General features: G+C 45.5%; 1 protein-coding gene across 1 annotated transcript in view; it reads right to left on the minus strand.

The window, feature by feature from the left end:
- Positions 1–2,998, minus strand: part of LOC121001487 — a 103,219-nt gene extending 100,221 nt beyond the window's left edge. Inside the window, exon 1 of the mRNA XM_040432574.1 lies at positions 2,938–2,998. The gene's annotated coding sequence lies outside the window, so the exon portion shown is untranslated. The remainder of the gene's footprint in view (positions 1–2,937) is intronic.
- Positions 2,999–14,435: the final 11,437 nt, after the last annotated feature.

Below are 14,435 nucleotides of genomic sequence, written 5' to 3' on the forward strand. Positions count from 1 at the left end.
GACAGCTCTTTGGATCTCATCTTGAGAGTTGACAGCAGTTAATAGAAGGATCGTTATAAGGTGTATGACCAATGATCCCTACCGCTGGTTCACTTACAATCATGAATATTGTGGGTATTTCTAGAAGAAGGTGTGTAAATGAGCTCTTAGCAAGCTCTGCCTCTGATGCCACCAGATGTAAGGCAACTATCCTATACGTCAATGTTTAACCCTTTAAATAAGCCTTGAGACATGACTTGTATAATAAATAAGCCAGCACCTCATCTGCAGACAGCTGTTTCGGGATGATTGCCCCTCATCAGTGCAGAGCAGAGACTACAGGCTTAACTGGCTAAGAGGCCTAAGTTAGGATTTGAGGGGTACTATCTCTCCTTGGAGAAAGAGCGCCTTAATTGACGTGAGGAGACTTATAGGCCATACATGTTCCTCTAGAAATCTGGGAAGAAAGGGATGTAAATGAGCTCTTAACAAGCTCTGCCTCTAATGCTACCAGATGTAAGGCAGCTATCCTATAAATCAATGTTCGACCCTTTAAATAGGCCTTGAGACATGACTCAAATAATAAATAAGCCAGCACCTCATCTGCAGACAGCTGTTTCAGGGAGATTGAACCTCATGAGTGCAGAGCAGAGAGTACTGGCTTAGTAACTGGGTGAGAGGCCTAAGTCAGGTTTTGGGGGATACTATCTCTCCTTACAGAAAGCACCTTAATTGGTGTGAGGAACCCTATAGGCCAAACATGCTCCTCTGGAATTCTGGGAAGAAGGTATGCAAAAGAGCTCTTGGCACACAGAGAGAAACACATACATTGTAAACAAGCCAGATACTGCATAATCTCTGTTCACAATTGCCGGATCTAACACATTATGGATACCAGTGTCACCCAATGGACCCCATTGACTTATAATGGGCTCTGTTGAATTCCACCAAGAAGTGTCTTATTTTGCTACAGAGTTATTTTTTCTGTCAAATGTAACAGAATTTGCAACAGAGGTCCCATTAGGAGCCCCTGATGCAGATGAGAACAGAGCCAGAGCCTTGCAGAACCGATGGAAAAGGAAGATTCATACAAAGCATTTCAGATATGTAGTACAAATTCAGTTCTGCATAAAAACATACAATTCAAATCTGCCTGTACTTCTGTAAATGTCATTCAAAATAAACTTATTTCTTATAACACACATTTGAAGAAAACAAAGTCTTAGTAGGTCATTGTAAATCTTCCTTGTCTGTCTATGTTACCACAAATGCCTCAAGGCTTCTGCTCTCATATTATACCACAAGTTTCAGGATCGCTCTAAATGTACAGTATGAGAAGCTATGTATGGGAGGTTCCCCTGGCAAATGAGTCTCGTTAGTGTTGTGCTCGATGTCACGTAGCAATACTTCCTCTTCTTACCCAGGAATGGACCTGTTCAAGGCTTATCAATATCTCTACTGTCATATCTGGTAGAGATTACTTTATCAGCTATACGTGTATACTGCAGTCACTGTGCCTGGTGCTGCACAACACTCCTTCGTATTTTATTTATGCCTTTAGTATTCAAAATGAAAATTAGTTAGATAGACACTAGATAGATAGATAGTATATAGATGATAGTAGATAGATGATAAGTAGATAATAGATAAATAGATAGATAGATAGATAGTATATAGATGATAGATAGTAGATAGATGATAAATAGATAATAGATAAATAGATAGATAGATAGTATATAGATGATAGATAGTAGATAGATGATAAATAGATAATAGATAGAAGATAGATAGATATATAGTATATAGATGATAGATAGTAGATAGATGATAAATAGATAATAGATAGAAGATAGATAGATATATAGTATATAGATGATAGATAGTAGATAGATGATAAATAGATAATAGATAAATAGATAGATAGATAGATAGTATATAGATGATAGATAGTAGATAGATGATAAATAGATAATAGATAGAAGATAGATAATAGATAAATAGATAGATAGATGATAGATAATAAATAGATAATAGATAGATAGATAGATAGATAGATAGATAGATAGATAGATAGATAGATAGAGTTGGTCTATCTCCATCAATCAGTTTGAATGGAGTGGCGGTGCATATGCTCAACTGTTGCTCCATTTAGAGTAATTACACACAATGTGGATTACAATTGTTTTTTCTACACGGCTTTTCATGTGGAAAACCTGCAGCATAATACAGTACCAACTAAGTGAATCACTTTGCTTTTTCTAATGTGCAGACATTGACCTGCCGTGTGGGGATTTTGACAATCCGCAGCAAGTCAATTGTTTGTGTGACTCCCCACCTTTTGTAGAGTGGTTTGTTTTCCCATTAGACTTCAATGAGATTGTTAACTTAAACAGAAAATCTGCACCAAAATCCACAACAAAAAAAAAAGCATAAAAATGCACAAAAAAGCAAAAAAAAACCAGCTGATTTATGTGCGTTCTTTTGTGTGGTTTTGGTGCGAATCTCTTGCGGATTTTCTGCATACAAGTCTGCTCAGTGTGCAGCTACCCTTGAACTCCTTCTCACTGCAGTTGTTCTAGTGATCAGTGGGATTTTTGGCATTGTGGAACCCCTTTAATATTACATCTTAATATATTTTTTTTTACTTTACAGTTGCTTATTCAGCACCACCTTATTCCACAGCACCTTACAGAGATTGTCACCACTCACATCCTTCCTAGGTGAATTACATTTTTCATATGAACCCTGCTGGATATACATCATTAAGCAATTTGTTAATACTTTGACCTATCCCCTTATCTCACCATCATTTATATAATGCAGAACATAAAATTCACTATACAAAATACACTCTCATAGACATCTCCATAGTACCTGTTGTATAAAATTGCCACGATGTAACACAATCTCCATTGCCACAATGTAATGTATGTTATGAAAGAGAGAAGCTAATCTTACCTTTCTCTCCCTTTGTATCTGCTTTTAAGAATGAACAACTGTTGTCTGCTCAGATGGCAGGTCCCTATATATATATCTCTGTGGACGCTCAAACAGAAAGTAGGTGTTGTTGGCTTGTAGCCAAGCCTATTTCCTTATAATAGCAAGTCACACAGTGAATAGCAGCACGTTCAATAGTGCAGGAGGAGGAGGCATGGTCCAAGCTGATATAAAGTACACATTTCTTCATTGTATTTTTATTATTTTACAAAAGGAGCAGATATGACAGCACAGTTGGCGACTAACTCGAGCACGAAAGAGTAGTAACTGACTCTGAGTATGTTAAAAACATCTGGACAGTTTGAGGTTACTAGATAGGCAAATATGAGATATCATAAAATATGAGGACAAATATAGATATATAAATATTAATTAGAGTTTAAATAGATTGATAGATAGATGACATAAATATAGATAGATCGATATTAATTAGATAGATAGCCAGACTAGATAGATAGATGTTAATTCGATAGATATTAGATGATAGATAGATATGATGCTAATGTCGGCAAAGTGCTGTGGAATATGTCAGCGCTATAATGAGTTAGATAGGTAGATGGACAGATGTTAATTTGATTTCAAACAGCACTTCGACGACTAAAGTAGCAGGTGCCAGCCTACAGGACCTCAGTCAAAACACCAACCCATATTTACTAGATAGATAGATAGTTATTGGATGGATGTATAAATAGATACAGTAGGTAGATAGAGTAGATATATAGGAGATACTGCTGCAATAGTCGTCAAGGTATTCAGACAAGAGTTGGCATTATATAAGTACGACAGTATTTGCTCTTGGTGTTTACACTACTGAGCCATTTCTTGAAATAATTTGGAGAGCCTGTCTCTGTTTGGATCAGCGGGGCCTGAGCTTACTGTGAGGGACAGTGGATGTGAACCCACTGTGCCAACTAACCAATTTGACTTTGGGCTAAACTTAAAAGCGTTGTCCTGGCGGTCCCATGATAGTCCCCCTTTCAATGGGTTTTCCAGGAGTACTATTTTTCTCTGAGTAGGTCATCAGTATCTGATCCGTGGGGTCTGACACCCAGGACCGCCGCCAGTCAGCTATTTGAGAAGGCACCGGAGCTCACAGTAGTGCTTCGGCCTTCGCAAGCTTTGCCTAGGCCATGTGATGTCATGTTCACTGGTCACATGGCCTAGGCGCAGCTCAGTCCCATTTAAATGAATAGGGCTAAGCTGTGATACCAAGCACGGCCACTATAAAATGTACAGCACTGTGCTACTGTGACCATCGATGCCTTCTCAAACAGCTGGACAGCAGGGGGTCCCAGGTGTTGGACACTCACCGATCAGATAATGATGACCCATCCAGAGAATAGGTCATCAGTATAAAACTTCTGGAAAACCCATTTAACCCCTATACAGGGATCTGGACTTCTTTGCAGGGAAGCCACCAGGCTGCTACCTCCTGCAGTAGTGTTTGTGTAATTACTAGCCGATTCAGGGGATCAGAGATACCGGTGCAAGGCACTGAGGGGTCAAGCGGAATTGTAGTCAGGGACAGGCTGAGGTCAGGGCTGAAAGAGTACATGCAATACAGTAATAGGTATGAGGTCAGGGTAGGCAGCGTAGGAACAGTACACAGGATGTATACGGCACACCTAGCAGGAACTTAGTAAGTTAAGAGACCTATTGCTCTGGCACCCTCCCAGTTGCAAAGGTGCCCGAAGTACCCTAGGGTTGCCATTCATTGACTGGTGAAGATTAGGATCTATGCTGGCCCTTTATTAGCTAGAGGAAGTATACATGCGTGCCCTGTGGCAGGAGAAGAGGCCTAGCCAGCAATCAGGCTGCAGCCTAAAATGGGGAACACAGCGGAAGTCTGGGAAAGGACAGCAGGAGGTGGGTCTGGCCCGCAGAGTAAGTGACTAGGATAGATAGCACTTCCACGACTAAAGTAACGGGTGCCAACATACAGAACCTCGTTCAAAATTCCATCCTATATTCACTAGATAGATAGATAAATAGATTATAGATAGATAGATAGATAGATAGATAGATAGATAGATAGATAGATAGATAGATAGATAGATTTCTGGGTGCAGTACATTTAACATACATCCACAACTACAGTACCTAAGCAGTAATTGCTATAACTCCTATTTACTAAGTTCTGTAAACATTTGCTAGATTCTGCCGTACTAAATATTACAGTAGAAGAAACAGATACGCAAATATGGTTACCAATCACAGTTATATACAGCACACACATGTATATACAGTAAAACTCCTTGAAACAATCTAAACCAAACGATAAACCACCAGCTGTGTAGTGTTTGTAAGGCTGTGTAATCCTTGGCGTGAACCTTTATGTTGTGTTTTACTTTATGTGTGTCTATAACCCTTTCACTGCAGCTAATGACTCTATTCATGGATTTTTCTACATTTTGGGCTGGATGTCTTTGTTACAGATCCATTTGATTTTGTAAATTAATTGTATATTATGTGGCTGGCATCAATTTCTCTCACAGGTTGGCTTGGTGTTATATCGAACTTCCATTCCATGGAATGATGACAGGGAAAACGGCCGGACTGGGGCTTAAGGCTAGGGCTAGACGACGACATGTGTTGCGGGACAATAAGTCGCGCAACACATAGGGCACAACTAAACTGCAACATGTGTTGCGCGACATTAATGTCGCATCAATGTCACAAAACAATTTTTATAATGATAGTCTATGGTGTCGCACTGCGACATACGACATGCTACTACTGCGACGCGACAGTCGCAGAAAAATCCATCGTGTAACACATGTCGTCGTGTAGCGCTAGCCTAAATCATCCCAGGCATTTTATATCACAGAAGCCTATCATCTGTCCATACATGCTGTCCAGAGTTGTACTAGGGCAGTGTTGGCGAACCTATGGCACGGGTGCCAGAGGCGGCACTCGGAGCCCTCTCTGTGGGCACCCGCACCCTTGAAAAAAGTCTTTGGTGTACTAATATACCTTTGATTTTTCCTGTCCTTCATCAGCGCAGTGCGTACTATGAATGGCACAGGCAGTGCATTGAATGTAGGTAGGCTATTATAGCTAAATGATACGTATTAAGGCATTTGCCTGGATTTGTGGGAGGGGCTGAGGTCCGCCTCCAGCCTATTTAGGGCACCCCCCTTACCTGGCTCCTGCACCGTCTGAGGTCTGAGCTTTGTGAGAGGAAGTCGCTTGTTGGAGTTCTGAGGAATTTACCTGCGAGCCGCTGATTTTCTGAGAGCTTTTTTCGTCGCCGTCTGGTTCTGGTTTTGGAGCATTGCTGTTCTTTTCCCAGCTTCACTCGGTTCACTGTGGGTCGCGTTTGCCCGTCAAACTGTGAGTTATTTCATACGGGTCAGCAGGGCCTCACGGTTGCCCCTGTTCCGGTTCATTTCATTTCATCAATGCGCACCATGTCACGGTTTTTCATACAAGTCACCAGCATTCATTTCTGTCACACCTGTCATACGTATTGGTTCATAAACCACCACCATTCCGGTCACTAGCTCTGGCAGCATGCGGCCAATGGTTCCTGGATTAAATCCCCCTTTATTTCTGTTGTTCTTTTCACATACGCGGCACCCATGTCACGGCTTCTCACAGCAATCACCGGCAGCTCATTGCTCATGCCTATCCTGGCGTCTCCCCACAGGACCGTCACTCCGGTCAGCTCCCTGATGGTTCCAACCCCATTCCCCATTTCTGGTTGGTTCTTTTCACCCCTCACATCCATCATTCATGCCCTCCCCTCTTCTCCTCGTATTCATGTACTCAGCGCAGGGGCCAGCTACGGCACACCCGGCACCCCCCATTCTTTTCAAACTCCACTAGGGCTTACCGCCGCATGGTCATCCCCTCCCCGTCGCCTCCTGCCTGTTTTCCGCTCCTCCTACCGCGCGGCCGATGGCGCCTGGCTGCGTCTTGGTGCCTGGTCTGCGCATGCGCGGCCGGGGTTCTGCGCATGCGCGGCGATTCTGTCGGCGCATGCGCGGTGTCCCGGCGGCGGGGGGGGGGGGGGGGAGTACTCCGGTCGGATGGGATCAGAATAAATGGTTTCATTCACAAACACTTTTCACAAACAATCCCCTAAAAAAACTTCCAAACATGATCACACAATTATTCAAACTTCGCCAACAAACGTTCATGCCCCCCCCCCCCGTGCATTCACGTGCACAGCATAGGGGCCAGCGGCGGTGCAGCCGACACACCCCCTAGTCATTTCAGACTCCATGGGGGCTTGCGGCGGCACAGACATACCCTCCCCGCCGCCTCCTGCCTGTCACCGCTCCTCCTGCCGCGCGGCCGATGGCGCCCGGCCGCGTCTCGGTGCCTGGTCTGCGCATGCGCGGCCGGGGTTCTGCGCATGCGCGGCGAATCGTCGGCGCATGCGCGGTGTCCCGGCGGCCGTGCGCGCCGCATCTGATGCGGAGGGCCGCCGTCGTACGGCAGGAGGGCCTTCCAGCACGCCCCTCAAAGTTAAATATCACCCCGGCAGCCCCCACAAAGATAGTAATAATTATCAAAGCACAGGGGGGAGTTATCGGCTGGAAAAAAATAAAAAATATACATTATAAAGTTGCATCATAATATATAAGTAGGAGGGGAGTGCAGGGACACAGACCAAAAAAAACCAAAAAAAAAACCGTTCTATTAAATTGCAAGCACGCATATTCCACCTGGGCATGGCCACGCGGCGCGGGGTTTTTCACACCAGGCGCAAGCTGTCATTTCATAAACGACCATCATGATCCTCCGGGTCATATATATGTACCATATACATTTGCGCATTTTCATCACACTATGTTATGTCTACCCCCCCCTTTTTGTTTTAGGCGGTCAACCTATACTGTTTTACACTACCGTGTATCCGGAGAATTTTTCTTGCTGCCAGGTACGGTCGCCTGCTCATTTACCAAAAATCTTCCTTACATTTCGGATGGTCCGGTTAGGGTCAGCGTGCTGGCTTTAGGGGCTCTATCACCCCACTAGGTACTCCCCCTTCTTGGCTTCGCCGGCAGTTAGTGGTCCCGCGAGGCCGACACCCCGCCTCAAACGTACAGAGGCACCTGCCCAACGCGCCACCTCGTTAGTAAGCCGCCTCGCGTGTTGCATAGAGAGGGCCTCACCTGTCACTCCCTTCCCCTAGTCCTGTCTTACAGTCACCGAGAGGCCAACGCTCCTGCCACTACCACGAGTGGCCTCATTATCCCCTCGCGCCAAATCATAGGTAGAGCCTCTCAAGCCGCTTGGCAATTAGCAGGGCCTCATCTGTCACCATGCAAGTATAATTTTTTCGCCGTTCGGCCTAGCTAGCCAGCACGATCCCGCGTGTCCTCATACTAATCCACTTTTTATTTTTAGTATGTCACTGGATGGGTTAGACAACTTCTCCCTACCTGGCACCCCTGCCAGATCGGTCACTGCCGCCCCGGGAGACGATCTAGCCAGTCCAGCGTCCATCCGGTCCTGGACAATTCCACGCATCACGGTGGAGTTGAGGAAACGGCATGTTCCCTTCCCCGCCACGGCAAGGAAAGCTGAACTGTTCCGGCTGCTGCGCGCATCGGGCAATAATAGGGATGCGGGGGAAGGACCCAGCCAGTCCGGCACCGGGGACATCCATGCCATGCTGGCCTCTCTGATGACGTCTATGTCAACGGTCAACGCCAGGTTGGAGAGGCTAGAATCGGTCACCACGACCCTCTCCTTGGCAGGTCCGCCACCGGCGGCATCACCGGCACCGGCCGGTTTACCGGTGATCACGCCGTCCACTAGCGTGGAGGACCAGGAAGTCAACCCGGCGCATATGATTCCTGAGCACTTGAAACGGGATATCCTGGAAGGTAAGGATGTAAACCTGGCCTCCCTTCTGATTGCCTCCCAGGACGTGGTCGAAAACACGACTTATGCCTACGACGAGGTATCAGTTGTGGTCAAGTCCAGGGATGCCCGGCTCAATAGGAAATTGACCATTCCCGAATTCGTGTTGGCCTTCGGAATCTATAGAGAGGTCATCTGTGCGGTCTACCCCAACAGGAGGGAGAAATTCGACCTCTACTTACACAAACTGGTGGACTTGGGCAACAAATACGGAGGGTCAGCGTTTTATGACTATCACAGGTCTTTTTCGGCGAAGGTGGCGGGGGCCTTCTCCCAGTTCGGAGTCCGCTCCAACTGGGCGAGGATCGACACGGTCATATTCTGTCGCCACTTCGCAGGCCTCAGGACCCCAGCCTGTGCGCACTGCTCCTCCACGGCCCACACCACCAATTTCTGCCCGAACACGTCGGTCAGACAGGGCCTCTCCCAGGCAGCTGGTCCCTCCGGGGTCCCGGAAAGACTGGCCCGGGACAAGCTGGGTCGGCCGATCAAATTTCTAGGCAAATCCATGATTTGCAATAATTTCAATGAAGGGTCCTGTAATTATAACGGATGTAAATTGTTACATATATGCACCAAATGTTTCCGGGCACATGCCAAGTCCATGTGTCCAAATAAAATGTTTACAAAACCGTATCTAACAACCATCAACATGCCAGTTTTTACCGCGCTCATGTCGCAACACCCCTCCAGGCATCTATCAGATTTTCTCGTTTCAGGATTGACAGAAGGATTTCACACGGGCATCCTGTATATGCCAACAGGCACCCTGGAATGTCCCAATCTTTTATCCGCTCTACACAACCCCACCGCCATTGACGCCCTCATAGCCCAAGAGGTAACAGAGGGTTTTGTCCTAGGTCCTTTCAAGACTCCCCCATTCGCCACATGGCGCACCAACCCCATTGGCGTCGTCATTGGGAAATCTTCCCAGAAACAGAGGCTCATCATCGACCTATCGGCACCTCACGGGACGGGCAACCCCAGTCTCAACTCCCTCATTCCCTCGGAGGAATTCTCTCTGCAGTATACCACCATAGATCACGCCATCACGGCCATCAGTCAAGCAGGGGTGGGGGCATGGCTCAGCAAAACCGACATCGCCAACGCCTTCAAATTACTTCCGATTCACCCTACACTGTGGCACCTGCATGGCATCAAGTGGTCTGGGGATTATTATTTTTTCTCCCGATTGACCTTCGGGTCCAAAAGCAGCCCGGCCATCTTCGACGTGTTTGCGGAAGCATTATGCTGGTTGCTATTGAATATAGCAAGGTGCCCGCTGGTTTTACATTACCTTGATGACTTCCTATTGGTGGAAGAAAACACTTCCCCTCCTTCCAGCCTCAGAGCCACCATCAAGCTGTTCAAGGAACTGGGGGTCCCCCTCTCCACCAAGAAGACAGAGGGGCCGGACACGATCATCACCTTCCTGGGTATCCAGTTGGATTCAGCTTCAATGCAAGCCAGTTTGCCGTCCGGGAAGATCCAGGACATCCTCACCCACATAGACGGCTATCTTCAACTCGGCACCTGCAACCGCAGAGAACTACAGTCCCTGCTGGGCTCCCTGAACTTTGCCATGCGCATCATACCCCAGGGTCGCTCGTTTATTTCACGGCTTCTGAACCTCTTCCCCTTGTTCCTACACGACTCGCACAGATTGTCCCTGGATGCCCACGCTGCGGCGGATCTGGGAATGTGGAGGAGATTTCTGTCCACCTGGAATGGCAGGAGCTTGTTTCTCCCTCAGCTGTCGGACTCTTCCCCCTCTATCTGGTCAGATGCGGCATCTACCACAGGCTTTGCGGCCATATTTGGGGACGATTGGCTGTGGGGCAGCTGGCCTCCTGAGGTCCAGGGTCTGGAAGGATTCTCCACTACCTCAGCGCTTTTTGAGATCTATCCCATCGTAGCGGCTGCCGTGGCGTGGGGTCATTTATGGGCAAATCTGGCGGTCCGCTGCTACTCGGACAACCAAGCAACCTGCCAGATCATAAACAAAGGTCGTTCTAAATCCCTCACAATCATGAGGTTCATGCGAAGACTTACTTGGCTGGCTGCCTGCAATAATTTTTTCCTGCATTGTTTCCATGTCCCGGGGGTGTGCAATTCGGCTGCTGACAATTTGTCTCGCTTCAAATTTCAGGCTTTTCATCAGGATCTCCCATCAGCATCACCCACTGCCTCCAGCACCCCGTCATTTCAGCAACTCATTCTGGACTAGAGGCCATCATGCGGCATAGCCAGTCTTTGTCCCACTTTTCACTATCAGTCAATACACATAGAGCATACAACAGAGCATTCACGCTATTCAACAGATTCCTGGTAGAACACAACATCACGCACCCTTTCATCATGACGTCTGTTTTGGGATTTGCTTCTTTTTGCCACCTCAAACTAAAAATGTCATACAACACCATCAAACTGTATCTTACTGGCATTCAACATCATATGCTAATCTTGCACCCTAACTACACCAGCTTCATGGCCTCCCACCAAATCAAAACAATACTCAGAGGCATTCAGAAGACGGAACCCGCACGTCCAGCCCAAAGGCTGCCCATCAACAGTCATGTTTTCAAGGCATTATCCGACCTGCTGGACGCCACGCCTTTTGATACAAATACCAACGTGGTCATCAAAACTGCTATTTACTTAGCCTTCTACGGGTTCCTGAGGCCCGGGGAATTCACTACCACCTCCACATCCCAAACCTCATCTTGTCTCCTTGTCTCCCACTTATCTAAACACCTGGATCACTACGTCCTGACCTTACCTCACTCCAAGAGTAGTCAGCATTCACCTGTCAACATCTCATATTACCCCACGCACAACAAATGGTGTCCGGTGAGGGTGCTGGACACCTACAGTCAGCTTCACAGGTTCCTACCCTCTCAACCGCTACTTCAACTTCATGGATCGGTGCTCACCACGACCACCTTCATGATCCATGTCAGATCATTTCTCACCCAACTGGGCCTTAACGCGGCCAACTACTCGGGGCACTCCTACATCGGAGCTGCATCCACGGCCTCCAGTGCCAACATCCCTGCCCATGTTATCAAGAAATTGGGACGCTGGAAGTCGTCCGCTTACGCACGATACATTCCCAATCCAGCGCAAGAGTTAAGAGTGGCTTTCCAAAGCATGTCGGGTTGAGCTGTTTACATGTTTTATTGGTTACAAATAAACTGGTTTATTTCCATTTTTGCCCTCTTCTTTCTTAGGCCTACCTCGTCCTCGGTTTCGGCACACCACAACCGACTGCATTTCTTTCCCTGCATTCCAGGGCTCTTCTCTGTACTACCGTAAGCACCTAACACAAGTATTAAGGCATTTGCCTGGATTTGTGGGAGGGGCTGAGGTCCGCCTCCAGCCTATTTAGGGCACCCCCCTTACCTGGCTCCTGCACCGTCTGAGGTCTGAGCTTTGTCCCTCCCACCACTCCACTCATTTACAACTCATTTCTCTTATGTCTTTTCCTTGGGTGGGCCCTCTTCTTTCTTAGGCCTACCTCGTCCTCGGTTTCGGCACACCACAACCGACTGCATTTCTTTCCCTGCATTCCAGGGCTCTTCTCTGTACTACCGTAAGCACCTAACACAAATGGAAAATATACTATATTGCTATTCAGGTTATATTGCTGGCTTGGCACTTGGCGATAAATAAGTGGGCTTTGGGTTTCAGTTTGGGCACTCGGTCTCTAAAAGGTTCACCATCACTGTACTAGGGTATATTGGGTTCCTCCCTTCTCTATACAAAAATATTACATGTTATTACCAATGCTCCCTGAACACTGCCTTTTTTTTCAGGTGCTCATGCATTGTGAGTTTCTGTGCCACTAAGGGTGCATTTACGTGGCCCAAAATAAACTATTCTTTCCAAATCATTGCCTGCGTGTGCATGTGCAGCAATCATTGCTTTGTATGGGGATGAATGATCACTACTACAAGTTTTACTGTTTTACTATGATCGCTCATCCCTTTACAGATTCATTGTTTCTTGGCAGCACATGTCTGAATACACAGAGCAATTATATGTTTTTAGAAACATATAATCATCGACTGACGAACCTTTGGATGATCAGCAACACCTTTACATGGGTAATTATTAGCAACGAGCATTCATATGAACATTTTTCTCCAATAATTGCCCTGATCCTTGGCCTATCTAAAATTATTCTTACTCTTAAAGGGGTTGTGTCACTTCAGAAAGTGGCACTTATCATGTAAAGAAAGTTAATACAAGCCACTTACTAATGTATTGTGATTGTCCATATTGCTTCTTTTGCTGGCTGGATTTATTTTTCCATCACATTATACACTGCTCATTTCCATGGTTACGACCACCATGCAAAACAACAGCAGTGGTTGTGCTTGCACACTATAGGAAAAAGCGCTAGCCTCACTGGTGGCCAGGACCGTGGGAGTGCACATAGGCTGGTGCTTTCTCCTGAAGTGTGCAAGCACAACCACTGCTGATGGATTGCTCGTAACCATGGAAACGAGCAGTGTGTAATGTGATAGAAAAATCATTAGGAAGTTGTCGGGGATATAAAGCAAAAGGCTTTATATAAAAGAAAGGATCAAAGAAAAGATTTCAAAAGATTATTGATCCTTGAGGTGGACATATACAGTATAACACCTCAAAAAGAGTTTGATCGGTTATTTAATTATATTGTGCAATCAGTAAAACAAGGTACAAGCATCTATGCAAAAATATAAATGATTTATTATACAATAATTAAAAATACAATCAAAGATTAATCAATGTGAAACTCAATAATCTGCAATGATACACAGTGATATGCAGTATCCAAAATTCGCCACTAGATGTCACCAACACAAATACCAGCGTATACACAGTACCTCTCGGACATAAGATGAAATATAACGTCCCGACCACACTTTTGAGATATAAAAATTCAATAACGTTAATAAAAGATACGAATCCTTGGTCTACACAAACTATGACAAATCTCGGATAATGGGGTAGCAATATAAATTATCAAGCCTAGTATTGTCTATGGAATGAAATTATTCCAATCAGAGAGTTACCTCTGAAATCAATATTTAGGTCTTTTATTCAGTAATATGCATTGTTACTGAATAGTGACAATATTGATGTAGCAACTATACATCCGCCAACAGCGGGGAGTTTGCTGAATATCAGGCTGATTAATTTATATCAATACAAATAGTGGGGCGGTGGCTCACTCAAGACGGAGATGTGGAACAGGTGCTGCTAGCCCAAGTAGGAGGGACACCCACCCTCAGAGGGTAAAATATGTAAACTAGAATAATGGGCGAGCACACTTCATTTGTATCATATAGTGCATAAAATTTAATTAAATCCAATAAGTCAACACGTGGTATAAATAAAATCCAGTCATACAATAAAATGAAATACAATAAAATACTATAAAACCAATATGCTTGGATTAATACACTTAAATAAATACCGCAGATAAATAGGATGGTTTGCACAATAGGGTGAAATCCAATTGATGGTATATGTATCAAAGTATCACATAAAAGTCCATTAATATGATAAGATATCTAAAATTCTCCTGTCCAGGA

The sequence above is a fragment of the Bufo bufo genome, chromosome 5 (genome assembly GCF_905171765.1).
Source record: "Bufo bufo chromosome 5, aBufBuf1.1, whole genome shotgun sequence".
Classification (NCBI taxonomy): domain Eukaryota; kingdom Metazoa; phylum Chordata; class Amphibia; order Anura; family Bufonidae; genus Bufo; species Bufo bufo.